A 27,154-nucleotide genomic window follows, 5' to 3' on the forward strand; every position below is an offset into this window, starting at 1 on the left:
AATGTATGTAGCTGCTTAAGATAATACAAATGCTATCTATATGCCGTAAGTCATTGAAGTCACTGAACAGTGAAAATGGTTTCCCAAATTGCAAAGAGCCAGGATAACGAATATATTTTATGTTGAAAATCTGGGTTCATTTTATACCAAGGAACAATTTAATGGTGACAGCAAAAAAAAAAAAATTTAAATATAGGGCCTAAAAGGTTTAATTGATTTCTGAAAGGGGTTTATAATACTATCTTTAAAGTGTGTGTGTATATATAAATATAAGTAAATGTAAATTTTGAATCAAGTATAAGCTTCTTTGAAAAAACATGTAACAGGAACAAATATCAGTTTGAGGATAATTAATAAATTGAATACTTAAATTTAAAGGCCCCTGGAAGTTGTAATGGCTAAAGATTTAGGACAATCCAGTTCCAGACTCTGGGGAAGTGAGCCAGCCCCTGGGCTAGGAGTAGAGCAAGTGAGAGCACCAGCGTGCCATGGCCTCAAGGCCGTGAAGGCCATTCAGGTGCTGGACTGTTTCCCCCTTTCTCAAGGCTGTGTTCCCTCCTGAACCTAACCATGGCTTGTTATTTGGGGCAGTCTGCCTGGAGCCTCCTCTAACTTCATGCATTTGCTCACTTCAGCTGTGCTCTCCTTGCCTGTTACCTGACCCAAATCATGATCACTTGCTTTATTGGGTGGTTTTACCTTGGATTATACTTTAAGCTCATGAAATCTTTTGTGACTCAAGAGGACAGGTTAATTCTTTCCCTGGATGGTCCAAAGACTGCAGAATTTTTTATTTTGTCATTGAGGATAAATGGGATAATTTGAATAAATATGGAGTAAGGATAGAGCTGGAGTCTCTGGGGAAAGTTTAGCCAGATAAAATGCAATGCTTCTTTCTGAGTTTTTTAAATCCTCAGTTATTAGAATAAAAAATACTTTCGATTTCTTCTAGGACTCTGTTGAGCTGTGAAAATCGATAGAAATAGGTTTTTATTTTTTATTTTTATAACTTTCATTTTCCTAACAAATGGTGAAAAATGAATAGAATTTTCTGCCTTCATCTTCCTGACACTTCCCAGGTCTGGCCTCCTTTCTTGCTTTTCATGATTCTTTGTGTCCTAAATTCTTTCATAACTCCAGGCACTTATTTCTACTGCCTACTGAATATCATTATGTCTATATTCACCTATACTCAAAACTCAGCATTTCTTTACAAATTCAACATTGTCTCGCTAAAACAGTCACTATCATTTCTAGTCATCTTTGACCACACTCCCTCCTTCAGCCTGACTATCTGAATATAGTAGTTTCTACTAATTTTCATCTCCACAGTAATTTATGTATGTATTCTAATTTTTAAAATCATCACTGTTCTCATTTACTGTTTGGATACTACTACTAGTCTGATTCATGTAGGACAGGCATGATGAATGCTTGTTCCTTTATCATTATTTATCATCTTCATTGCCTATTACGTGGATTATTCTAGTACCATTCTAACTGACCTTCCTGCTTACCCGTCTTTCACTCCCCTAATTTACACTATAGATAGATAGCTGCCAGCTTACTCTTTCTTTCTTTCTTTTTCGCTTGCACCACGTGGCTCGTGGGATCTTAGTTCTCTGACCAGAGATCTTGGACCTGGGTAGTGAAAGCACACAGTTCTAACCACTGGACTGCCAGGGAATTCCCTGGATTACTCTTCTTGATGCACTGATCAATTGCTATTATCTAATTATACCCAAAGCAGGCAAGGCTTTAAGCAAATGTGAGTCTACATTTCAGCCGAAATTCCAAAAGTACTTTTAAGATACATTTCTGAAGGCAACAAAAATTGTTTTCTTCAATTTTTTAATATATATAAATGATGATAAATAGAATGGGTGGGCCATATCTTACAATTAAGAGCCAAACTTCTAGTACCCACAGATGGCAAAACCAGTTGAGTCCCATTCTACAATTAAACCTTAACAAGGCTTTTTTCTTTCCGGGCACACCATATCATTTATACTGGGTAAGAATGCAATTTGTAAATTACCAAATGGACTCAGGAATTTTAACAGCTTAGATAATCAATTTTTATTCAGATGGTGCTATCTTCCTAGAGTACTAGCAACAAAAACAACATAATATGTGATTAAATTAAAGAATATATCATTAACTTTTTGGTAGAAAAATCTGTTTTGCTAATAGGTTTTTTTTTTTCCCTAACAGAAGTAATATTTATTGTAAGAATTCTAACAATACAGAAGTGTGGAAAGTTAATGTGAAAGTTTCCTCCCTCCCATCTTACAGCCCACAGTTAATAATTGAGCTTAAATCTGTTAACATTTATATACATAATCTTTATCTTAATCTTAATCTATACACATACAAGCATTTTAAATAAATGAACATTCATTTATGTATATTATTTCTGTTACAGAACTAGAAACACACTAGTAAACAAACTGTCTGCCCACCAGATCCCTTTGGAGCCTGTTTACCAGCTCTGACCATCTTTTTGCCTGGGTTTGTTTTCTGTAGGCTGTCCTTGGGCTACTAGAGGGGCTTAGTGGTACAAAGGGATGAAAGTATTTGGGACCTGATGGCCCACTAGATCAGGCCGTAGCCAAAGACTGGTTAAGGAGTAATTTACCTTCAGAGCTCCTTCTGGGATCACACTGAGGCTGAGACCACCTAAATTTCCCTATTTGCCTCTTCCAGGGCCTGCTTGCTCTACTCCCTGTGAGTTTCTGCTGGAGCCCTTCCTTCATGTGTCATTTGCATGTAAATCCTCATTTCCAGGGACTGTGGCCCAGAGAACCCAGTCTAGAGCAATCGGATATGTCAAATCAACCTTTCTGCTTTGTCGGTCAGGAGTATTAAGCAACTCCTTCAGTAATCTTTCCAGGTTCTCTGCTCAACGTCTTCATGCACTTTATGAGCTCACTTTCCATATGTGAGAAAAGCGCTACTGACCTAGCATTTTTTCTTTTGTTTTTAGAAAAGTGGTCATAAAATTACAAATGTACATCAGCATTTTCTCACACACATTAACTAAACATTGAGCCAGGAACAGGGGTAAAGTAAACAGAGATCTGAACGAAATTGACCCGTGTGAGGGAGAATTTGTGACTGTCTCCATGGTCTCTAACCAAATGATCTCATGCCTTAAGTGGGGCCAGTGAAATTTCAGGATCAGAAATGAGGTTAAATTTATAAGACCCTTAAAATCTAAAAAAGAGATTTTAGATTATGATAATTAAGATAACATCAAACATAATGTATAGCCTTGCAACTGTTTTGTTCTCTGACTTGCAGAGAAGCAACTAAAACAAACAAAGCCACTTCTTGTTGTCAAGATCCTCCAACTGCTTGTGATCCAGGAGGAGGCGAGTTTACAAAATAAGAGGGCTAAACACACAACACATGATGGTCTGTAATCAGATTCACATGGTCCCTGTTGTAGACATTTAGAGAAGCACATAACTACTCTGTAGAAAAGCTTTATGATAAAAATGATGTTAGAATTGAGTCTCGCAAGTTGTAGCGCTTAGGCAATGGAAGGTGAAGCATTCCTAGCGGGAATTCATGGCTAAATGCTAAGTCTAGAATGAGCATACTGAGTGTGCTTTGAGGAGAAGGAAGATTAGAGGAAATTCTGACTGAAGCAAAAGATACAGACTCACGAATCATGTTCTAATGGGGATTTACATAGTTGTATAGGCAAGGTGAGGTCAGATAAGAGAAAATCTCAAATGCTGGGCTAAGGAGTTTGGACTTGATTAGAAAGGCCACAGTGGAAGAGTATAGATTTATAAGCAAGTAAATGGAATGATATCGAAGGTTTTATAAAGATTAACTTAGCTTTGGTATATCAGAGAATTTATCGTAGGGTTTAGTATATTAGAAAGTTTACTACTAAAAATTTGTTGAAAACTGCAACTCTGTATGAAGATAAAGGCCTAGATTTGAAGAAATGGAAAGTGAAAGTGAAGTCGCTCAGTCATGTCCGACTCTTTGTGACCCCATGGTCTGTAGCCTAGCAGGCTTCTCTTGTCCATGGGATTTTCCAGGCAATAGTACTGGAGTGGATTGCCATTTCCTTCTCCAGGGGATCTTCCCAACCCAGGGATCGAACCCCGGTCTCCCGCATTGTAGACAGACGCTTTACCATCTGAGCCACCTGGAAGGTAGGGATAAATACCTAACCTGTGCGTGCTCTGTGGCTTCAGATGATCCCTGGGTCAGGAAGATTCCCTGGAGAAGGAAATGGAAACCCAGTTTGGTAGTTTTGGCCTGGGAAATTCCATGGACAGGGGAGCCTGTGGGCCACAGTTCACAGTGTCACAAAGAGTTAAGAGATCATAAAAGAAGATGACGCCAGAAACGGGCAGTTGACAGTAAGGGGTTGGGTAGAGAAAAGACTGGGCGTCTCCGGTGGCTCAGTCGTAAAGAATCTGCCTGCAGTGCAGAAGTCCTGCTTTTGATCCCTGGGTTGGGAAGATCCCCTGGAGGAGGGTATGGCAACCGAATCCAGTACTCTTGCCTAGGGAATTCCATGGACAGAGGAGTCTGGAGGGTTGCACAGAGTTGGACACAACTGAAGAGAAGCAGCAGCAGCAGAGAAAAGACTAGGAGGTGAGTCTACATTTTAGGATTTTGATTACTTCTGAAAATGTGGTCGGGGAGAATGGAGCAGCACGTGGAAGCTTACTCAGGTGTGGGCGTGCCTTAATTTGATTTTTAGACCCTTGCGCTTAGGGTAGAAGTGTCCTGTTGGCATTTTATTTCCTGGAAATAAACATGGAATGAAAGCTTGACTGAAAATTTAGTGTTGGAGATATAAAATCTGTGTTCAGCAGGGTAGAGATGAGAATTTACACTTTGGATAGAAGTGGATACATTTCTAAGAATGGGAAAGCATAGAGGAAACAGCTGAAAATGGAAAAATGCAGTCTATTAATGGCCCACTTGAGTAATGCTTAGAGATATCATTACATCTGAATGGTCACTGGAGGTATATGCTAATTTAGCAAAAGACATAACCTATTTTGTTAGTTTATAATACTATATGAAGCCAAGAACTGTAACCTTCTCCACAGTTCCCGTCTGCTTTGGCTGTTTAGAATTCCCTCCTTCCTCCTTTGGGGAATATGGAATAGGAAAAGCAGAGGGGACAGGGGTAGGACACACCTGTATTTACTCATTCTCCCACCTCATCGTCATACTCTGTTCTACACGCAATTGGATCCAGAATGAATCCTCATTTTAGTCAATATGTCAAGAACCGAGGTCTCTTTCTTGGGGTAGTATGTGACTTTAGAAAACACACTCCCCTACTTCTGCTTTTCACTTTTCATTTTTTAAAAAAAATCTGATTACTGAAGACAGCACCCCTGCTTCTGCTTCACAGGGACCTAGTAAGCACTAATGACAAAAACTCCGGAGTGCCCAGGATATGCATAGCTATGGATATTTCACAGTACTTTCAGGCAGCTTATTGTCTTTAGTTCCGGTAACAATGGCCTATTGGGAATAAGTTCAAAGTCTATAGAATCTGGGGTTAATATAACATGACTCGATGTTGCAAAGGAATATGCTTTTGGAAGCTTCTGTAGAACTCAGATGTTTCATGAATATGGTGATGATAATAAAGCTAATAATTATAAATAATGATTCTGTGTTAAAAAAGGATCTCCCTCATGGTACAATTGTTCCCATACTATTCCCCTAAATTTTAATTAGAACATGTTGCTTCTTTAAATTGGATAGAGGCAGTAGTCTGATAAGACAACACATATCTAAACTGTCTTCACTTCACACTTTCTTGGTTACAACCACTGTGTCATTGGCTTCCTTCTCTTCTTGTTCCGAATCAGACTGATTTTCAAGAGAGAAATTTCCCAGGTAGCTCTTGGACCCAGAAAGAAACTAGCAACTGATAAGACTCCTGTTGCAACTTCCATTGTGATTTCAGCACAATCTTCTCAGAAAGGTTTTACCATATGTGAGAATACAGTGACCCACAGGAAAATTTCAAAAAATTAGACCACTCTGATATAACAAAGCCTTTTCAATCCTGTAATCAGTGGCTATTTAAAAAGAACAAGTGCCCAATTTAGATTGTCACTCAAGGACTAAAATACCAAAGAGGGGATTTTAGATCTGCAATGTCTCTCCATAAATTATATAATAACTTAAAAAAACTGATGCATAAAATATTTTTTACTTCTCCAGAGCAAGAACTTAGTGAATCAAGAAGTACAGTTATTAATAAGGTACAGACAAACACTTAGCATGTGGAAAGCTGTGGTTTAGTTCCTCAGTCATGTCCAACTCTTTTGCAACCCCATAGACTGTAGCCTGCCAGGATCCTCTGCCCGTGGAATTTCCCAGGCAAGAATCCTGGAGTGGATTGCCATTTCCTTTTCCAGGGGATCTTCCTGACCCAGGGATCGAAGCTGTATCTTCCACATTGCGGGTAGATTCTTTATCGCTTTAGAACTACTGGGGAAGCTGAGCATATAGAGTAACATCTATGTTTTGAGTTTTTTATTCAAATATCTTCTATTGATGAAAACCTGAGCTTACAAGTTAGTCCTGGATTCAGATTCCCACTTGGCCATTTTCTGGCTTAGTGCCTTTGAATAAAATATCTAATCTTTTTTCATTCTTATTATTTCTTAATCTGTAAAGAAAGAAAGTGAAGTAGTTCAGTCGCGTCTGACTCTTTGCAACCCCATGGACTGTAGCCTACCAGGCTCCTCCCTCCATGGGATTCTCCAAGCAAGAATACTGTAAAATGGGGACTAATAATGGCTTACTTAACAAGATTTATGCAGACCAACTAAATGTGCCTGGCACATAGTAGGTGCCTAGTTTAAAAAAAAGTATTCCTTTGCTTAGATATATCAAAATTCATAATGATATTGTTGTGTGATTTTTTCTCTTACTAAATCCCCATTTTTTACAAGCTCAGGTAGTGAAGCCATCCAAGGATCAAAGAGCTGGATAAAAAGTCAATGTTTATTTTGTTTTGAATAGCTGCAATATCACACAGCGAATGCATTTTTAGTAAATTTTGGTAAGCTGATCTGTAAAAAATGATAATGGGACGATATAAACCACTCCAAAGTCTCCCCATATGTGGCTATTTAGTTTCTGAGCTGGGTTCTAACTTATCTAAGTTATCACAGGAAACATTCTGACATTCAGGATTTTTGTATGAGCCACACAAATTCTTGGTCAATTTACAGGTGGGTACCTGCCCACACTGTGCATACTCAACAGAAAGTTTTCTGCCTCCTTAGCTCCTTGCTCTTCCCTCGCATCTTTTCAAACTAATTACAGTTTAAGTTCAGGAAAGAACATTTCTGATCCTTTCTGTTATTATTTAGGTCATATACAGCAAGGCATACAGATGCTTTATTACTAATTAAGTAATTGATCTTTATCTTTGGGGGCTTTAATTGCCTCATTGGTATTAGGTCATACCTAAATGTGTGCTAAGTTGCTTCAGGTGTGTCTGACTCTTTGTGACCCTATGGGCTGTGGCCTGCTAGGCTCCTCTGTCCATGGGATTCTCTAGGCAAGAATACTGGAGTGGGTTGCCATGCCCTCTTCTGGGAGATCTTCCCGACCTGGGGGTCAAACCCATGTCTCATGTCTCTTGCATTGGCAGCCAGGTTCTTTACCACTAGTACCACCTGGGAAGCCCTGGTATTAGGTCAGTGGCTCTTGAATGCTGGTCCTGGGACGTAGACTTCATTAGAATCACCTGGGTTATGTGTTCACAATGCACATCTCAGTCTTCTGACTCTCTAGGGCTGGGGTCAGGAGTCAATAGTTAAAAAGCTCCCCAGGTTATTCTATGTGTGGCTAGGTTTAGGAACCAGTAAAGTCTTTCCCTGTCTTTCTTGCTTGTAGATTTTATGTCCATCCAATTCTTGATTTTCCAACTAGGCTTTAAATATTCAGTTCGGTTCAGTTCAGTCACTCAGTTGTGTCCGACTCTTTGTGACCCCATGAACCGCAGCACACCAGGCCTCCCTGTCCATCACCAACTCCCAGAGTCCACACAAACCCATGTCCATTGAGTCAGTGATGCCATCCAACCATCTCATCCTCTGTTGTCCCCTTCTCCTCCTGCCCTCAATCTTTCCCAGCATCAGGGTCTTTTCCAATGAGACAGCTCTTCGCATCAGGTGGCCAAAGTATTGGAGTTTCAGCTTCAACATCAGTCCCTCCAATGAACACCCAGGACTGATTTCCTTTAGGATGGACTGGTTGGATCTCCTTGCAGTCCAAGGGACTCTCAAGAGTCTTCTCCAACACCACAGTTCAAAAGCATCAAATCTGCATCGCTCAGCTTTCTTTATAGTCCAACTCTCACATCTATACATGCCCACTGGAAAAACCATAGTCTTGACTAAATGGACCTTTGTTGGCAAAGTAATATCTCTGATTTTCAATATGCTCTCTAGGTTGGTCATAAATTTCCTTCCAAGGAGTAAGTGTCTTTTAATTTCATAGCTGCAATCACCATCTGCAGTGATTTTGGAGCCTGGAAAAATAAACATGTTTATTCTCTTTGCCTCTGAGAGAGGCTGAGAGGCCTGGTACACTTCTTACAGGGGTTGTTCAGCACAGTGTAGGTCACAGGAGAAAACTCTGTGAATTAAGCTAGGATGGCATTCTCTCTGGTTGGCCCCCAACTTTTCATATATCAATTTTCCCTTAGTTCTTCAGTTCAGTTCAGTTCAGTTCAGTCGCTCAGTCATGTCCGACTCTTTGCGACCCCATGAATCGCAGCACGCCAGGCCTCCCTGTCCGTCACCAACTCCCAACTTAAGAGAGATGAATTAGCTTTAAATAATTATGGCTTGAGGTTTTCTTGAATATATAAATATTGACAGTACATGAAGGTCTTCACACTGATTTTATCATTTCTGTTAATGATATGGGAACCTTACTAGATTTAGCACTAGTTTCAGTTATATGTAGGGAAGCCACAGGTGGCTCAGTGATAAAGAATCAGCCTGCCAATGCAGGAGACACAGGAGACCCGGGTTCAGTCCCTGGGTAGGGAAGATGCCTGGAAGAAGGAAATGGCTACCCACTCCACTATTCTTGCCCGAAAAATCCCATGGACAGAGGAACCTGGTGGGCTACAGTCCATGGGGTCACAAAGAGTTGGACATGATTGAGTACACATACACACACACACATACACCAGTAATACATATTAAAATACATGTAAAATTTGCTTTTGTTTGGAATAGAAGTGCTTATTTGGGGAACAGATTCTTCCTTGTGAACCTCTGATATGTCTGGTATTAATTTTTTTCAGTTATAAACATGAAAGGAACACAGATACATTGTAGAATATTCAGAAAGTGTAGAGAATTATAAGGAGAAACACTCAAGACTTTGATGCATGTTTTTTTCATTTGTGTTTGCACACAGAAGTATGAAAAGATAAATTTTGGGGATATTTGCCAAATATGTAGTTTTAATCCTTTTCTCCCTGCTTATCATTTTATATTGAACATTTTCTTATATCATTTAATGTTCTCCAAAAACAAATATAATTTAATGGCTGTATACTGTTTTCACAATATGAGTATATCATAATTTATGCAATAACCTCATTTTTATGTGTAAATTTTTTCTAACTTACTGTTTTTATAATCATTCTATAATGAGCATTTTTACCAATACTTACTTGAATTTCTTATTATTTCTTTAGCATTTTCTCCTAGACAAGAATTATTAAAATAATCTGAATTTTTAAAGGTTCTTGATATATATTACAAACTACTTTTCAGAAATATTTAAAAACCAACACCAGGACTGTATGAGAGTGTCCATTTTCATAGTATCCTTAAGGAGAGGTTTTATCATTAAAGATTTTTTGCTAACTGAAATCCTTATTTTAATTTGCTTTTCTTTAAATATTAAGAGGATTTGAATGTTTTCCATAGGCTTTTTGACCTAGTTTTTTTCGTGCACTACACAGTGTCTTATGTTCTTTCCGCCCCCCCAACCCCTTTTTTTAAAATTAGGGTTAATGCTTTTCCTAAATAATTTCTCTACATTAATTATACTGACTTTCAAGGTCTTATTGTTTGCAAATATTTCACGGTTGGCTGGTAGACTTTTAATCTATTTGTGATGATGACACAGTGTGCAATGGTGTCAGTAATCCTAAATCAGTGCATAGTGCTCGGTCACTCATCCGTCTGACTCTGCGATCTCGTGTTCTGCAGCCCTCCAGGCTCCTCTTTCCAAGAGATTTCCCAGGCAAGAATACTGGAGTGGGTTGCCATTTCCTTCACAACCTACGCAGGGACCTTCTTGGGTAGATCTTCCCTACCCAGGGATGGAACTTGTGTCTTCTCCTGCATCTCCTGCACTGCAGGCGGATTCTTTACCGCTGAGCCCCCCAGGAAGCCCATAAATGAGGACTTATTCATAGAAAATGTAGCTCAGTCTGTAAAGAATCCGCGTAGAATGCAGGAGTCCACCTGCAGTGCAGGAGACCTGATTTCGATTCCTGGGTCCGGAAGATCCCCTGGTGAAGGAAATGGCAACCCACTCCAGTACTCTTGCCTGGAAAATCCCACGGACAGAGGAGCCTAGCAGGCTACAGTCCATGGTGTCGCAAGAATCAGACATGACTTAGTGACTAAACAACCACCCTGGAAAATATCCAAGTGGAAAATCTAGACAGTGTGGATCTTTGCTACATTTAAGAAATGTCTGTGTAATGCACATGGCCTGGATTTTTACAAACATATGCATCACAGAGCTAGAAGAGTCTTCATAAACTGTCTCATCTCCTCCTCCCCATTTGGTGAGGTAAAGTAAGGCAATGCTATGTCTTTACATGTTACACATTATTTTGTGTTTCGTGTTCCAGAGAAAGAAAAATAGAGACATTATGTCCTTCCTCTGATTATGAATCTAATAAAACGTCTAATTCTTGGCTCCCATCACAATCCTATTGAATCAGAATCTTGGGAGCTGGAGCTTGAAATCTGCATTTTAACAAGTTCTGCTGGTGATTTGTAAGCATTCCAGAGTCTTAAAACTACCGGTGTTGGGGGAGCTCAGAGGATCAGTGGTGAGTTTTCTCTCATGTTAATAGCTCCTTCAGTTTTCTTCCCCTCAGTGCTCAGGTACTCAATTTGCACTATGTTGGACTGTACTCCTTACATGTTGGTTTGAAAAAGTTTTTAAGTGTGTGCCAGGAATCTGAAGCTGGAGTTAAATTCATACAAGGCAGGAGATGAAAAACCACTGCCCCCACTTTTTAAATCTCTTTTTAGACCACTTTGCATAATGCTGCAAAAGTTATTGACTCATAGGGATTCAAAATGCCAAGGAAATGGAAACATTCTAATATTTTAAAAAAAAAGCCTCTTTTTTATATTAGGAAATGGAGGCAGAGCTTGAAATGTCTTTCAAAATGTGCCAGGTTGCATGGTTTTTGATTTATTACTCTGTGTGTGTATGTGTGTGTGTTAGCTTGTGGATAATGAATTTTGACTTATACTACTCCAGTGATATTTTTAAAAGTGTTTTCATAAGTAATTTTAGAGACACCCTTTTTGTAGCAGAGAGATATGAGATAACAAATTAGAATCTCGATTCTGTGTAGTTCAGCAAGAATTTACTGAGAATAGTACTTAATCATAGAAAATCAAGAAAACGTTTTGCTTTATTTTCCATTGTGTCCAGCTCTGTTCTCCAAACTCTGGATCTGTACTGTGGGATGGGGCACAACCCTGTCCTAGAAGGACTTCAACTTAATTTTTAGTATTGTTTTATTGTATATAATTTAAAATAATTTTATTCTCTTGAATTATATGTAGCATAATTATGTTTTGGAAACCCTCACGTTGCTCTTATTTGTTTTAGTAATACTAATACTGATTTACATTTCTACCTAATTTTATGATCTTTCCAAAACATATTTACACACATTGCCTTAGAGCTTAAAGAACTGACTGTAATATGTGCTTAGTCACTCAGTCATGCCCGACTCTTTGCAACCCCATGGACTGTAGCCGGCCAGGCTCCTCTGTCCGTGGGGATTCTTCAGGCAAGAATACTGGAGTGGGTTGCCATGCCCTCCTCCAGGGGACCTTCCCTTCTATCGTACCAGGGATAGAACCCAGGTCTCCCGCATTGCAGGCAGATGCTTTACTGTCTGAGGCACCAGGGAACCCAGCCACCAGGGAATATAAGTATATTACTTATACTATAATATAAGTAATATTTATTTAGTGTATATATTTATTGAATGTATACTACATTCCTGACTCCAAGTTTTCTATGGATCCCTGTACTGGATTGTCACAAAATGCTATGAGGCATTCTGCATTATCTCCCATATATTAGGAATAAAGACAGAGCTGAATGAAGTTAAGTAATTTATGTGACAGGACCAGATTTTAGAAACCAGGCAGTCTGACTTAAAAGCCCTTAGTCTTAACCATTAGACACACTGATTCTCCAGTGCATAGGTAATTATAAAATAATCGGACAGACAGGGACATTCTTGTCAAACTAGTTATTCTGCTCAGATGGAAGGGAGCATACAGCTGAACCCTCTTGCACTGCTTAGCAGACTTAGGAAATCATGTTTCCTGAGAGCTATATAATAAATTTGCACATTAAAACTAATAACTCTTGAATCAAAGAGAAAATAAAAACAGAAATTACAAACTATCTTCAAGGCAGTAAAAAACGAGACACAGGACTCAAAATTTATGGAACATAGAAGACGAATTACACTCAGATGAAGTTTATAGCTTTAAGCGGCATCACTATTAACTGATGATTAAAAATGAAGGTACCATGTAGTCATTCTAAGAAATTAAGATATATATGAAATAAAACAGAATACACTACTAAATATATAATCTAAAATTTACAGTGTTCTTGCCTGGAAAATCCCAGGGACGGGGGAGCCTGGTGGGCTGCCGTCGATGGGGTCACACAGAGTCGGACACGACTGAAGCGACTTAGCAGCAGCAGCAGCAGCATGAAATACTTAGGAAAGAATTCGTCAAAAAATATAGTAACATATGGTAGCAAAAAAAAAAAAGAAATTGCTCTGTAAAGACAAAATTCTCTGAACAAATGGAACAATATGCCGTATTTTTGGATGAGAAGAGTTAAAATATTAAAACATCCACGCTCTCAAAATTAATAAATTCAGTACAATGCCAATTATAAAAATAAGGATATTTGGGGGAGAATTTAATAAGATGATTTAAAACTTATATTAAATAGTAAGTATTTAGAGCAGCAAATAAAATTAAGAAAACAGGAATAGTAAGGAGGGATTGTGCGTAATAGGTAATAAAATATTCTGTAAAGCTGCCATAATCTAAATAGGCAGGTTTTGTTTAGTCATCAAGTCGAATCAGACTCTTCTGACCCCATGGACTGTACCTGCAAGGCTCCACTGTTCATGGGATTTCCTTGGCAAGAATACTGGAGTGGGTTGACATTTCCTCCTCCAGGGCATCTTCCCAACTCGGGGATCAAACCCTCATCCCCTGCATTGGCAAGTGGATTCTTTACCACTGAGCTCCCAGGGAAGTCCAAATTATCAGGTACTAGCGCTATGGTTTTTCCAGTAGTCATGTATGGGTGTGAGAGTCGGACTGTGAAGAAGGCTGAGGGCCGAAGAATTGATGCTCTTGATCTGCGGTGTTGGAGAAGACTCTTGAGAGTTCCTTGGACTGCAAGGAGATCCAACCAGTCCATTCTGAAGGAGATCAGCCCTAGGATTTCTTTGGAAGGAATGATGCTAAAGCTGAAACTCCAGTACTTTGGCCACCTCATGTGAATAGTTGACTCATTGGAAAAGACTCTGATGCTGGGAGCGATTATGGGCAGGAGGAGAAGGGGACGGCAGAGGATGAGACGGCTGGATGGCATCACTGACTCGATGGACGTGAGTCTGAGTGAACTCTGGGAGTTGGTGATGGACAGGGAGGCCTGGCGTGCTGTGATTCATGGGGTCGCAAAGAGTTGGACACGACTGAGCAATTGAACTGAACTGAGCATAGAAATTCCCCACTCTAGTACTCTTGCCTGGAAAATCCCACGGATGGAGGAGCCTGGTGGGCTGCAGTCCATGGGGTCACGAAGAGTCGGACACGACTGAGCGACTTCACTTTCACTTTTCACTTTTTACTTTCATGCATTGGAGAAGGAAATGGCAACCCACTCCAGTGTTCTTGCTTGGAGAATCCCAGGGACAGGGAGCCTGGTAGGCTGCCGTCTATGGGGTCGTACAGAGTCGGACACGACTGAAGCGACTTAGCAGCAGCAGCAGCAGCAGCATAGAAATTGGGCTTCCCAGGTGGTGCAGTGGTAAAGAATCTGCCTGATAAGGCATGGGATGTGGGTTCAATTCCTGGGTTGGGAAGATACCCTGGAGAGGGACTGGTTACCCATTCCAGTATTCTTACCTGGAGAATCCTATGGACAGAGAATCCTGGTGGCTACAGTCCATCGGGTCACAAAGAATCGAAAACGACTGAGCCTGTGTGCGTGCACGCATGCGCGTGCGTGCATGCGCGCACACACACACATATACCCCCCCAATCACCCCTCCACACACACAGCATAGAAATTACAAACTGATACGGGGCAGGAAAAAAAAAAAAAAAGACATTGTATTTTAAATTCAGTGGGAAAGGAATCGTTTAGTTCACTCGACCTGATAGAAAATAAACTTTGACCCTCATTTTTCGCCACATAAAATTCTAGAGAAAGTAAATCGTGTAAAAATCAGAATAAAGTAAATCATGTAAAAAACAGAGCAAGAAAATGTAAAAATCAGTAGTTTAAAAAATTTTACAACACAGATGAAAAAGTGCTATTATCTGAAATATAAAATGAGAGTTTGGACATTGATAACCATAAGACAAAACATACCCACGGAAAATGGACAAAGGATTTGAATGAATAATTCATAAAGGAACAAGTCTAGATGAGCAGTAAACAAAAAGATATTTAATTTCTTTTTGCTATTCAGGAAAATGCAAGCTAAAATTTAAAAGAAACAACATCTCATGCACTATTTTGAAAATCTTTAATGGAAGATTACACCTACAATAGGTGGGAACTTAGGGAGAAGAATATCCTCATGCATGATTGGTAGAATGCACTTTTCAAAAAGCACTCTGACAATACTATTTAAAATAAAAAATACTGGTAAACTCAGTAGTTTCATTCCTGTAATTCTGTGCCATAAAACTGAAAGTCCTAGTCTCTAAGAATGTTTATTGCAGCTCTGTTTGGAGAGGTACAATACTGAAAAACAAAATGAATAGCCATGAATAGAGAAATGAGTAAATAAACTGTGGTATATTCAAAACATGGAGTATTACAAATCTACTAAAAGAGTGTACCCTAATGTTCATTGCAGCACTGTTTATAATAGCTAGGACATGGAAGCAACCTAGATGTCCATCAGCAGATGAATGGATAAGAAAGCTGTGGTATGTATACACAATGGAGTATTACTCAGCCATTAAGAAGAATACATTTGAATCCATTCTAATGAGGTGGATGAAACTGGAGCCTATTATACAGAGTGAAGTAAACCAGAAAGAAAAACACCAATACAGTATACTAACACACATATATGGAATTTAGAAAGATGGTAACGATAACCCTGTATGTGAGACAGCAAAAGAGACACAGATGTATAGAACAGTCTTTTGGACTCTGTGGGAGAGGGAGAGGGTGGGGTGATTTGGGGGAATGGCATGGAAACATGTGTAATATTATATAAGAAACGAATTGCCAGGCCAGGTTCAATACAGAATCCTGGGGCTGGTGCACTGGGATGACCCAGAGGGATGGTACGGGGAGGGAGGAGGGAGGGGGGTTCAGGATGGGGAACACGTGTACACCCGTGGCAGATTCATGTTGATGTATGGCAAAACCAATACAATATTGTAAAGTAATTAGCCTCCAATTAAAATAAATAAAGTTAAATTAAAAAAAAGAAAAAGGAAAAAAATAAAATCACATATTCCCCTCCCCCCCCCAAAAAGAGTAAGGTAACCCTATATCACCTAATTCAAAAGGATATTATGCACTATTAGGCAAGAAAAGGAAGATGTAATTCTTGCAAATAATACCATTTTGGTAAAGCAAACAATGATTCACCTCTCACCTGTACATGTCCAAGATACAAGCATGGAGAAAGGTAAAAGGAGATGCTGAACACTGGCTATCCACATGAGAGGTGGAGAGACAGCAGAGGAAAGAGGGGGAAAAAGTGTATTATAGTATGAAGAATCAACTTTGAGCAACAACATGAGAAAAAAGAGAGGGAAAACAACAGATGAGCAAATCGAAGAACTCAGAGGGCTTCCCAGGTGGTGCTAGTGGTGAAGAACCCACCTGCCAATGCAGGAGACATAAGAGACCTGGGGTTTGATTCCTGGGTGGGGAAGATCCCCTGGAGGAGGGTATGGCAACCCACTCCAGTATTCTTGCCTTGAGAATCTCATGAACAGAGGAGCCTGGCGGGCTACAGTTCATGGGGTCCCAAAGAGTCAGGCACGACTGAAGAGACCTAGAATGCACAAGAGCTTGGAATTAAATGCCCTGATAGAAGAACTGATCATTATTTTGGGACAAAGAGGGTTGGAATAAATCTAGAGAGCGACACACGGATGAAAATTTTGAAAACTAACAAGAGTATTTAGAGATGCTAGTTGAATCCCCTTGCAGATGAAATTAGGGACTGATTTCAGAACCGACAACTATAATCTTTACTTTTCGTTATATGTGTAACTTTGGATGATAGAACAGTTTTGGAGGTCTCAAAGATTTAATTTTAAAATCTGATAATTTCTTAGTTTACTTATAAACTCAGTATCTGTCTTCATCCGGTAAACTTAAATAAATGAAAGAACATTTTTTTCATGCCATATTCATATTTAGATCATACTGTATTATCAGTTTATTTTGGAAAATTCCTGATACTCTTCAGAAATAAGAGTAAATATAAGTTGTTGCTGGTTTTCATGACATGCCTTGTACATAGTAGGAATTCAATACAAAATTTGTTGAACAGGATTATATTGCACTTTTTCTGAGTGTTTTCCAATTGAGATAAATCACCGATGGCAAATAAACAAGAATTCCTAATCCCAATGTACCCAGCATTCCTTCCTCCTTTCTCTACATGTAGGAAAAAAAGAAAGAAAGAAAGTTAATCACACAGTTATGTCCAACTCTTTGCAATCCCATGGGCTGTAGCTTGCCAGGCTCCTTCCTCTGTCCATGGAATTCTCTAGGCAAGAGTACTGGAGTGGGTTGCTATTTCCTTCTCTAGGGTGCTTCCCGACCCAGGGCTTGAACCCAGGTCTCCTGCACTGCAGGCAGATTCTTTACCAATTGAGCTACTAGGGAAAGTAGCTCTTACATGTAGGAGATAGACTTTTTATTTTCTGTAAGGGCCAAAGATCTGATGGGCTTCTCTGGTAGCTCAGATGGTAAAGAATCTGCCTGCTAACACAGGAGACCCAGGTTTGATCTGGGGTCAGGAAGATCTCCTGGAGAAGGAAATGCAACCCACTCCAGTATTCTTGCCTAGAAAATCCCATGGACATAAGAGCCTGGTGGGCTACAGTACATAGGATTGCAAAGAGTCAGACATGACTGAGTGACTAACTCACTCACAAAATCTGCAAGTGCAGGACATAAGTCACAATGAATAATACCAATTCTACCTTCTCTCAAGTGTGTATTTGGCCAGTAACAGGTGATTGAACTTATCACTGTATTACTTTGCTAACTGGAGGTGCTTACCATATTCTGCTGGTTTCTAAGGCAACTGATTGATGAATTTAAGAACTGAGGCCTCATTTAGGCTGATGCCCTTGGAAAGGTAGAATTTCTTTTCCAGGAGGCTGTACTGGGAGACAAGGCTTATTTGTTTTAATGTTTTCCATTTCCCTGAATTTCACAACACAAGGTACTCAGATACCTTTTGGTAGAACCTACTGGAAAATGTTACCAATATAAACATATACAGCTCAGTTTTGCCAATCCAAAAAGCCCTCAGTGGGATTACTGGTAAATAGAAGGCAACTCAATGAAGAGTCTGTTTTCTTTTTTAGCTTCACTTTCTATTTACTTCTTTGCAGCACAAGCTGTAAACAGTGATATTGATGATGTTGGGCCAACACCTCTGTGAAGGGCTCTGCTTTACAAAACCCATGGCTTTGGATTGGTCTAATACACACAAGCATTTCATGCAGTTATGCTGTTTAGCCTTGACACCCTCTGTGATAAACTGCCATTGAGATAAATTCAGTGGTCTCTGGCATGAGTTTTTTGGCTTACAAAATGGTCTCCAGTGAGAGTCAGGGCTTGCTTCCAATGGGAGGGTGAGAGGATTTTTCCCCCCCTTTTAATCAGGAGGCATACCTAGTCTGAGATATAACCAGCAAATTGTTTATGTACTTCCATAGTACTTCCAGCCTTGGCCACAGCCTTGCTTTCTCTTTGTGGATTAATTGCCCAAATCTCTGAAATAAAATGATTTTTTTTTTCATTAACTCGCTGAGGTATAACATGAGCACTTCATTGCCTCATAAAAGTTACTACCTTTTTTCTTTTCTCTTGCAAAAGAAATACTAAATTGTAGTTACAGGATGTAAAAGGCAGTGCTTGCTATTCTTTGATGCAAGAATAATGTTGATCACATTTCCATACATTTTGGAGGTAATGTTATTATGACTCCGAGTCTTAAGATAACTTTAAAATCACAATAAATCCACACATCTTATGGAATGACTCTAGCATGTAAGGATCACACTAGAATATAGTCTTAGGTCTTACCTGTTGGGCTCACCACTATATCCCTGTGCCTTTTATGGGTGCCTGGTCACTCAGCAATGGAGAACTTCCCTCGTATCAAGTCCCTCTCACCTTTGAATTTCTCTGGCTGGCTGCAACTCTCTGCTTTGAAAGGGTCCATGTACTTAGAATAGGACAATTTGAACAATCTCCCTCTTTCAGCATAGCTGATCCCTAAACTTGATCGCACTGCAAAGTACCCTCTTTTCTCCATGTAAAGTAACATGAGCATGGGCATGATATCCCAGCATATCATGCCCCTGGGAAACAGTCCTGGGGAATAGAGAAGAAACCGTGGGCAGGCTGTCTCAGCATCCAGTCCAGCATGCAAGGGAGCCATTAGGACTAGAATAAAGGCAACAGTGGGGATGCCAAGATCCAGTGTGTTGAACTCTTGAAATTTCCCCAGCTTTAGGTCAGATAGAGTGAACTATGGATTTAGGGTTGGCTGTGACTAAACCAAATCACCAACCCTGACTCATTCTGGGCCTCTTGCAGAAAGATCACTGGCAAGGTCGCTTCAGGGAATGAGGAGAAAGCAGTGCCAGCATTTATACATGATGAGCTCATTAGATCCTGACATCCTTGAGGCATGGTACAAGAGGTGCGTGAGTACCCTTGACATAGAGAATTTTGCTGGTGGAAGGGAGGTGTATGATACTGATGAGAACATCTATGTCATCTCTGGCCTCGCTGAAACCCGTACCTGTTCGTGGAAAAAAAAAGAAAATGTTTTTGCCCAAAGGCCTCTTCATCTGTTCCCAGTTGTCATTTTAGCATCAGGAAACAGGCAGGGGACTCGCCTGCAGAGTGAACAGCCCTCACCTGACAACTGGCTACAAAACTAGACATCCTGACATTGAGGAATGATAATTTACGAGGCCTTTGCTATTTTTATTTCTTTATGTGGCAGAAAAAGAAAACTCCGATTTTTCAGAATAAATCCCCTCCCTCTGTTTAGGCAGAGAACTTTTGCCAAAGGCAACAACTAAAAATAAAATCTTTTCATGTCTATATTCCTGGGCTTCCTCACTTAATCAGAAGATTCTACAGGGACAGTGAAATAGACCATGAGCCTAGAATATTTCAGAATCATTGAATTCCCTATCTAGTGCAAAAACTGCATTGTACTGAGCACCCCAGCTCACCTATTTGTAATAGATGGCTTAAAAAGCTGTTTGAACGAAACAATTTAATATTCTTGACAGAATGAAATGTCAGCATCAAGCGTTGAGCAGAATTCAGATTTCCTTCCTCCCACCTTCAAAACATGTTTTATTTTTGTTTTTAGAGAAGAGTTAAGCTCTGCATTTTCACTCATAATCAAATGGAATAGATTTGGCTGGTCAGTTCCTCAGAATAATTGCTAGGCTCTTTAAACAAGCAGCCTCCCCAATTAACCTGTAGCGGATGGATGTCAGACGATGAGCCTGGTTCTCTGGGCAGACAGCAAGTTAATAGGGATAGTTCTTCATACACTCTATTTGCATATCTGACAGTGAGAACGTATATTGCTTTTCTTTGCCCTGTTATTTAATTTCCACCAGTGAACTAATGGGAATAATAAACCTTCTTTGTATTATGCAAGACTGTGTTGATAAAAAAAACAGCTGCAATACCTAGGGTGGGATAATGATTTTGGTTTACAAATCCACTATTTTAATATTTCATCTTCAGGACAACAAGGCAGGGCTATATCTCAGAAAGGTGTTCTAGCACAATTTCCTTCACGAGGCCCTGGTTTTCCCAAGCAAATGCTACTTTGTAATGAAATGTATGAACTGTATGTAATTTAATGACAGATCAAACTGTCCCATAAATTATGTGAAACTGATAGGCCTTAAGTACAAAGCTAAGTGGTGGTCAGCACTTCGACTTTTAGGTACTACCATCACATTTGAAATGAATGGGTGCTGCAGCTTTTAACACCATGTTTCATTTTGTTTTGACTTGGGTTCGATCCCTGGGTTGGGAAGATCCCCTGAAGAAGGGAATGGCTACCCACTCCAGTATTCTTGCCTGGAGAAGCCCAATGCACAGAGGTGCCTGGCAGGCTACAGTCCATGGGGTAGCAAAGAGTCGGACACGACTGAGCAACTTTCACTTTTCACTTTCACTTTTAATAGATTGGAGAGCTAGTGTCCCTGCCAGCCCATTTTTGGCTTGCATGGCCACCCTCCTTGTGATGCCACTCCAGGTGTTGGGACTCTGCTCAGGGAAGGACTGATGGGTATTTCTTGGGGCCTCAGGACATGCCCCAAACTGTACCACTGCTAGTGCGCCACCCATGACGGATGGAAGTCTTCTTTCTCCTCTGATAGGATTAGAGGAGACATGGCTGTGTCAAGGATACTGACAATTTCACTCACTGTATTAGTTTCCTAGAGTTGCCTTTACAAAGTGCCACAAGCTGAGAGGCTCAATACAACAGAAATGGCTAAAATGCTGAAACTGAGGCGTCAGCATTGCCACACTTGCTCGAAAGTCTGAGTAGAATTCAATCTTTGCTTCTTCCTAGTGGCTGGTGGTGGCTGTCAATCCTTTGGGTTCCCAGGCTTTCAGCTGTAACATCCCAGTCTCTGCTTCCTTCATCACATGGTTCTTCAGTGTCAGGGACAGGGCCTTCTCCTCTCTGTGCATGTTATGTGTCCAAATTTTCTCTCTTATAAAGACATCAGTCATATTGGGTCATGGCCCACCAGACTGACCTCATCTTAACTTGATTAATCAAATGCCCCATTTTCATATTTGGTCACATTCACAGGTTCTGGGCTTTAAGACTTCAGTATATCTTTTTTGGGTGGGGGGCACAATTTAACCCATAACATTAACTCTTTTCCTACTTTGATGTAAATTAAAGTGAGTCAGGAATGGTGAGAAAATGTAACAAAAACCTGCTCTTTGAATAGAGAACCTCTACTTTCTTCCCCACTGTGTCTTTGGAAGACAGGAGCAAAGCTAATTTGCTTTTTTAAAAAAATACATTTTCTAAAAAATAAAAAAAATAAAAATACATTTTCTATAAACCAGTGTTTCTATGTAAAGACTTGCTCAATGAGAGGGAAAAAAAAACTTCTTTCAATTCTACATTTGCAGTGAGAAAATTAGTGTTTAAAGGAATTCATATGAACACTCCCATTTTTATAGGTGAGAAAACAGACTCAGATAACTTTAAACACATTGGTGACACCTATGTTTAGACATGGTGTTTCTATTTAGTTTATTTAAGGAAACAGCTAAGGAAACTCATGTAAGTTCCCTGAGTTCATATACCTAAGACAGAGAACAATGCAGGTCTTTGGACTTCTCATCCGCTGGTTTGGGCCTACACACTGTCATTTTTGACCCTGTAGTAAGAATATATTTCTAAGGCTGTAATTGCTGTTATACTCTTCTCTGAGTTGACTTTTTCAACCTGTAATGGAGTTCTTTCTTTCTGAAAAGCCCTACTTTATGGTAAACTAAATACTCAAAATTTGACAATTGTCATTGATTATTTGTCATCTTTAATCTTCTTAGTCACCTAGGGACTCGATTGAGCAGATTCCCAGCTCCTACCCATTGGAAAGTCTAGGTATGTGATTGGGGCCCAAGTCTTCAGTTTTTAGGAGACTTCTCAGGTGGGTTTTTTTTTTTTTTGACCAGAGGAAGATTATTTTATTATTATTATTTTAACATGATCAACAGTTAAATGAGTTTGAATTTATTTTTTATTTATTGTTTCAAATAATTATTTTGTTTTTCCCCATATATACAATGAAATATTACTCAGCCATAAAAAAATGAAATAATGCCATTTGTAGCAACATGGATGGACTTGGAGATTATCATACTAATTGAAGTAACTCAGGCAGAGAAAGACAAATATCATAGGATATCACTTATATGAAGAATCTAAAAAAATGATACAAATGAGTTGATCAACAAAACAGAAACAGACTCACAGACTTAGAGAACAAACTTAGTTACCAGAGGGAAGGGGTGAGGGGAGAGGGAGAATGGGAGTTTGGGACTGACATGTACACACTGCTGTATTAAAAATAGATAATCAACAAGGACCCACTTTATAGCACAGGAAATTTCTCAATATTCTCTAATAACCTAAACAGAGAAAGAATTTGAAAAAGAATAGAAAAAATTTAAAACAAACAAAAATTCCAAATAATTGTTTCATATGTTTTTGATGGCAACAGGATTTAGGAATTACTGGGCCAGTTGCCTGTGACATACCCCCATCTCCAAGCACTTATAATGTCTTCTCTTTGGATCCTGCTTCTGTCCTCTGGCTAAGGTATAAAGTACTCTAATTTCCACCAGGAAAACGGAGAGTGCCTTCTGGCTCCACAGCCCTATAAAAATTCTGGTTGAAGCACATCAGAGGCACCAGGTTAACATACCTTTGGTTCATCTTGCTCTACATCTTCTAGAAACCAATACACACAAACACACTCACATACACACCCTGGACAGAGGCCTTTGGCCCTCACTGAGACTTCTGAAAGGAGCAGAAGGCTTTTCCTTCCAGAGCTGAACCAAAGCAGCTTTCCCACCAAGAATCAGAATTCAGACACAGCATCATCTACACAGGAAAATGAGTTGTTTTTTTTTTTTTCACAATGCTTCTTTGGAAGTGTTTAGTTAAGAAAACGACATGATAGTTGAAATAAGCAAGATGGCTTTTTTTTCTCTCCATAGAAGGTCTTTGTTTGGATTATTTTGGCAAACAAAATGGCATTTTAAGGGTATTTCAATTGTATACATCTGGATATTTTGATGTTTCCATGCATAGTGCCTACTCATTGCCTTGCTTAGAGTAAGTGCTTAATAAATATTTGTGGATATAAGATACAGTTTCTAAACAGTTCATTGACAGAAATATAACTTGTTCCTTGAAAGTCAAACACAGGACTTTGGCTTTGGCAATCAGCATTTTTCAAATATTAGGTCAGCGAGTTTAATGAGATCTTTACAGGCATTAAAATGCCCTCTACTGATAAGTGTCACTGCACCTACCACACCTTCTTATGACCTCAACTAAACTCTATCTGAAGGGTGGGGAAAAGTAGAGAGTGATTAATGTTATGATACTTAGTTAATATTGTCAACATCTTATTAATAAGTAGTCAATTCATATCAATTCATAAGTCTTCATTAAGTATTCATTCTGTTCCCTGCTCTGTCCTAGGCAGCGGGAGAGAGAAAGTCAAAGTGGGCCCTTCCTTGATGGAATTTATAATGTAGCCAGATATCTTTATAATTAAGGAGTTTGTACATTCTATGCTTTTTACTTCTTTCCTATTTAGTCTGTCTTTCCCATGTGCCTCTCTCACTAGTTTTCCTCCTGATCGCCCATGATTCATCACTTCAAGCTTGCCCAGCAGTATGGCCAATTTTCACTGAGCCCAAAAGACAGAGTGCAGGAGCAGAGACGATTTAGAAGAGGAAGAGGATGGGGTTCAAATCCCATTTCTGCCATTTGTTGAATCTGTGACCTTGGAGTAAATCCATCAAACTCTATGAGCCTAGTTTCCTGATCCTTAAGACTGAGATAACAATACCTACCTTACGTTTATTACATGGATTATATATCATTTACACACTGTATATAAAGTGTTATGTACATGATAGATGTTTAACAATGTTAATCAGAGGTTCAACTACTGTGAATGTTGAATGTTAGCTAGAGAAGCAACTAGTATAAAATAGATCAACATAGGGGACAAGGATTCCATTTCTGGTTGGTGAACAGCCCACGTGCCATGGAGCAATTAAGCCCATACGCCACAGCTACTGAGCCTGGACTCTAGAGTCTGGGAGCCGAAACTGCTGAGCCCACGTAGCACAGTCGCTGTGGCCCTCGAGTCTAGAGCGCATGCTCCACCACAACAGAAGCCATCGCGATAGGAAGCCTGAATAACCACAACTAGAGAAAGTCTGCGCGCCGCAACGAAGACCCTGTGCAGTCAAAAATAGATAAATAAAATGGAAAAAAGGAAAAAGAAAGTGGCCCAAATGTCAGGAAATACTTTCGAAATGTCACTAGGGCAACAGGACATTTGTGTTTGGTCATAAAATTTAGCTTGCTCCTGTCCACAGCATTATTTTTATTAAATAATACTATTAGTTATGGTCATTGTTACCTCTACTTCCCATCCCTCATGGTTATTCTCACAAGGTGAATGAAAAGAAAAAATGGGAATGTGCTCAGAGAAAATACCTATCAGGCTCTCTTGAGAGCCGAGAAAGTAAGTTAAATTTTGTTTATTCATTCAGCAAATATTTAATGAGTCCAACTCCAAGGCTAAATGTGAAAAACAGCAGGACATGGAGTAACTGGAAGGGTTTTGTTACCGCTGAGCTAAGGGCAGAAAATGATGAGAAATAAGACAGGATTTAGGCAGGGGCCGGATCACCTGGGGAATTCTAGACCATGTTCTAAATTTGAACTTTAAGGTAGAAGCAAAGCATGACATCAAAGGGCTTTAGTAAGGGAGAAGATTAGCATTTTTGTAAAAAAAGAGATTATTTTGGCTGCAGGTAGGAAATGGATTTGAGGAGGCAACAGTGAGAACTGGGGGATGGTTAGGGAGCTGCTATTGCAGTCTGGCAAGAGGTGATAGTCACTTTATCCAAGGGAGAAGGGGTTGGAGAAAGTGAGAGGATGTGGAGAGTTACTTGGGATGTACAAGTTCATAATCCCCAGGATTTGCTGACACCAGCATTTTTTAGATTTAAGATGTTTTTGGATATTTCTTGAAGGATACTATGATATATACAAAATATACTACATAGCACACTCAGGAAGGTCAGGCCATTAATCAGTATATCAATATCTTCACAGTAAAGCATACAAATACTCACAATAAATGAGATGAATTAAAACTATGAATAACCCTCCATTCCCTTGTGGCTCAGATGGTAAAGCATCTGCCTACAATGCAGGAGACCTGGGTTCAATCCCTGGATCGGGAAGATCTCCTGGAGAAGGAAATTGCAACCCACTCCAGTATTCTTGCCTGGAAAATCCCATGGACGGACGAGCCTGGTGGGCTACAGTCCATGGGGTCGCAAAGCATCGGACACGACTGAGCGACTTCACTTTCACTTTTCACTTCACTTTCACTTTTCACTTCACTTCAGAGCAGGTTTTGTCGCCAAGTGAATTATAGAGAATCTTTGAGCTTTTAGAGTCTTTTGTGTTGAAATGCGGGTAAGTAAAATTGGTGATCAGTTGTCTAAGGTGGATGGAATAGGCAAAATGGTGAATTACGGTAAATACTTGGGTTTCTGTTTGGGGAATGAGGTGGATGGTGGTATCATTCAGACAGAGGAGGAACAAAGTAAGGGAGCACACATTTGTGGCCATAAGGTTGGGCTTATTTTGGAGTAAGAACCAGCAGTATTTGTGGGGTATTTAGGAGGACAGCAATTGCCAGCATTTCAAGACCAGAGAATGGTTATCAGTGCCAAAAGTCAGACAGAGAACACAAAAAATGAATATTTATGTGTCTCTTGGATTTAACAAGTAAAGGGCTGTTGATGATCTTTGAGAAAATGTCAGTGGTATGGCAGAAGAAAGAAATGCAAATATAATGGGTTGCAAAGTATAAGGAAGGTAAGAAGACAGAACAAGCAAATACAAATACATCTTTAAGTTTACTACATATTTGTATGTCTTGCTGATTAAAATGGGATCCATCTTATATGTCAATGGGCATTAGACTTGTAGCTACCTATAAAAAATATGAGAAGATAAATAAACCATGTTCTTAAACAGGGCTTCCCTGATGGTTCAAGCAGTAAAAAATCTGTCTGCAATGCAGGAGACACAGGAAATACGGGTTTGATCCCTGGGTTGGGAAGATTCCCTGGAGGAGGAAATACTGGCAACCTACTCCAGTATTCTTGCCTGGAAAATTCCATGGATGGAGGAACCCTGTGGGCTACAGTTTTATATAGGGTCACAAAGAATCAGACATGACTGAGCATGTGATAGATGGATTCTTAAATAAGGCTTTAAGAATCTGGTACAAAAACAAACCAGGAAAAAAAGTTATACAATTAAGCCTCTCAAAAGCAGCATTTTTTGCTTTTGTTTTCTTTTAAATAGGAGTACCACCTAATTTCCTGTGGGCTTTTAAAAATACATCTATCCTTGAGGCTCTATCCTTGAGCATTTTTATTAATTCAATCTGAGGTGGAGCTAGAAATCTACATACTTAGTAAATTCCAAGGTGATTCTGACAAAAAGGACCTGGAT

This window comes from Budorcas taxicolor, chromosome 5, assembly GCF_023091745.1.
Source record: "Budorcas taxicolor isolate Tak-1 chromosome 5, Takin1.1, whole genome shotgun sequence".
In the NCBI taxonomy this organism is placed as follows: Eukaryota; Metazoa; Chordata; class Mammalia; order Artiodactyla; family Bovidae; genus Budorcas; species Budorcas taxicolor.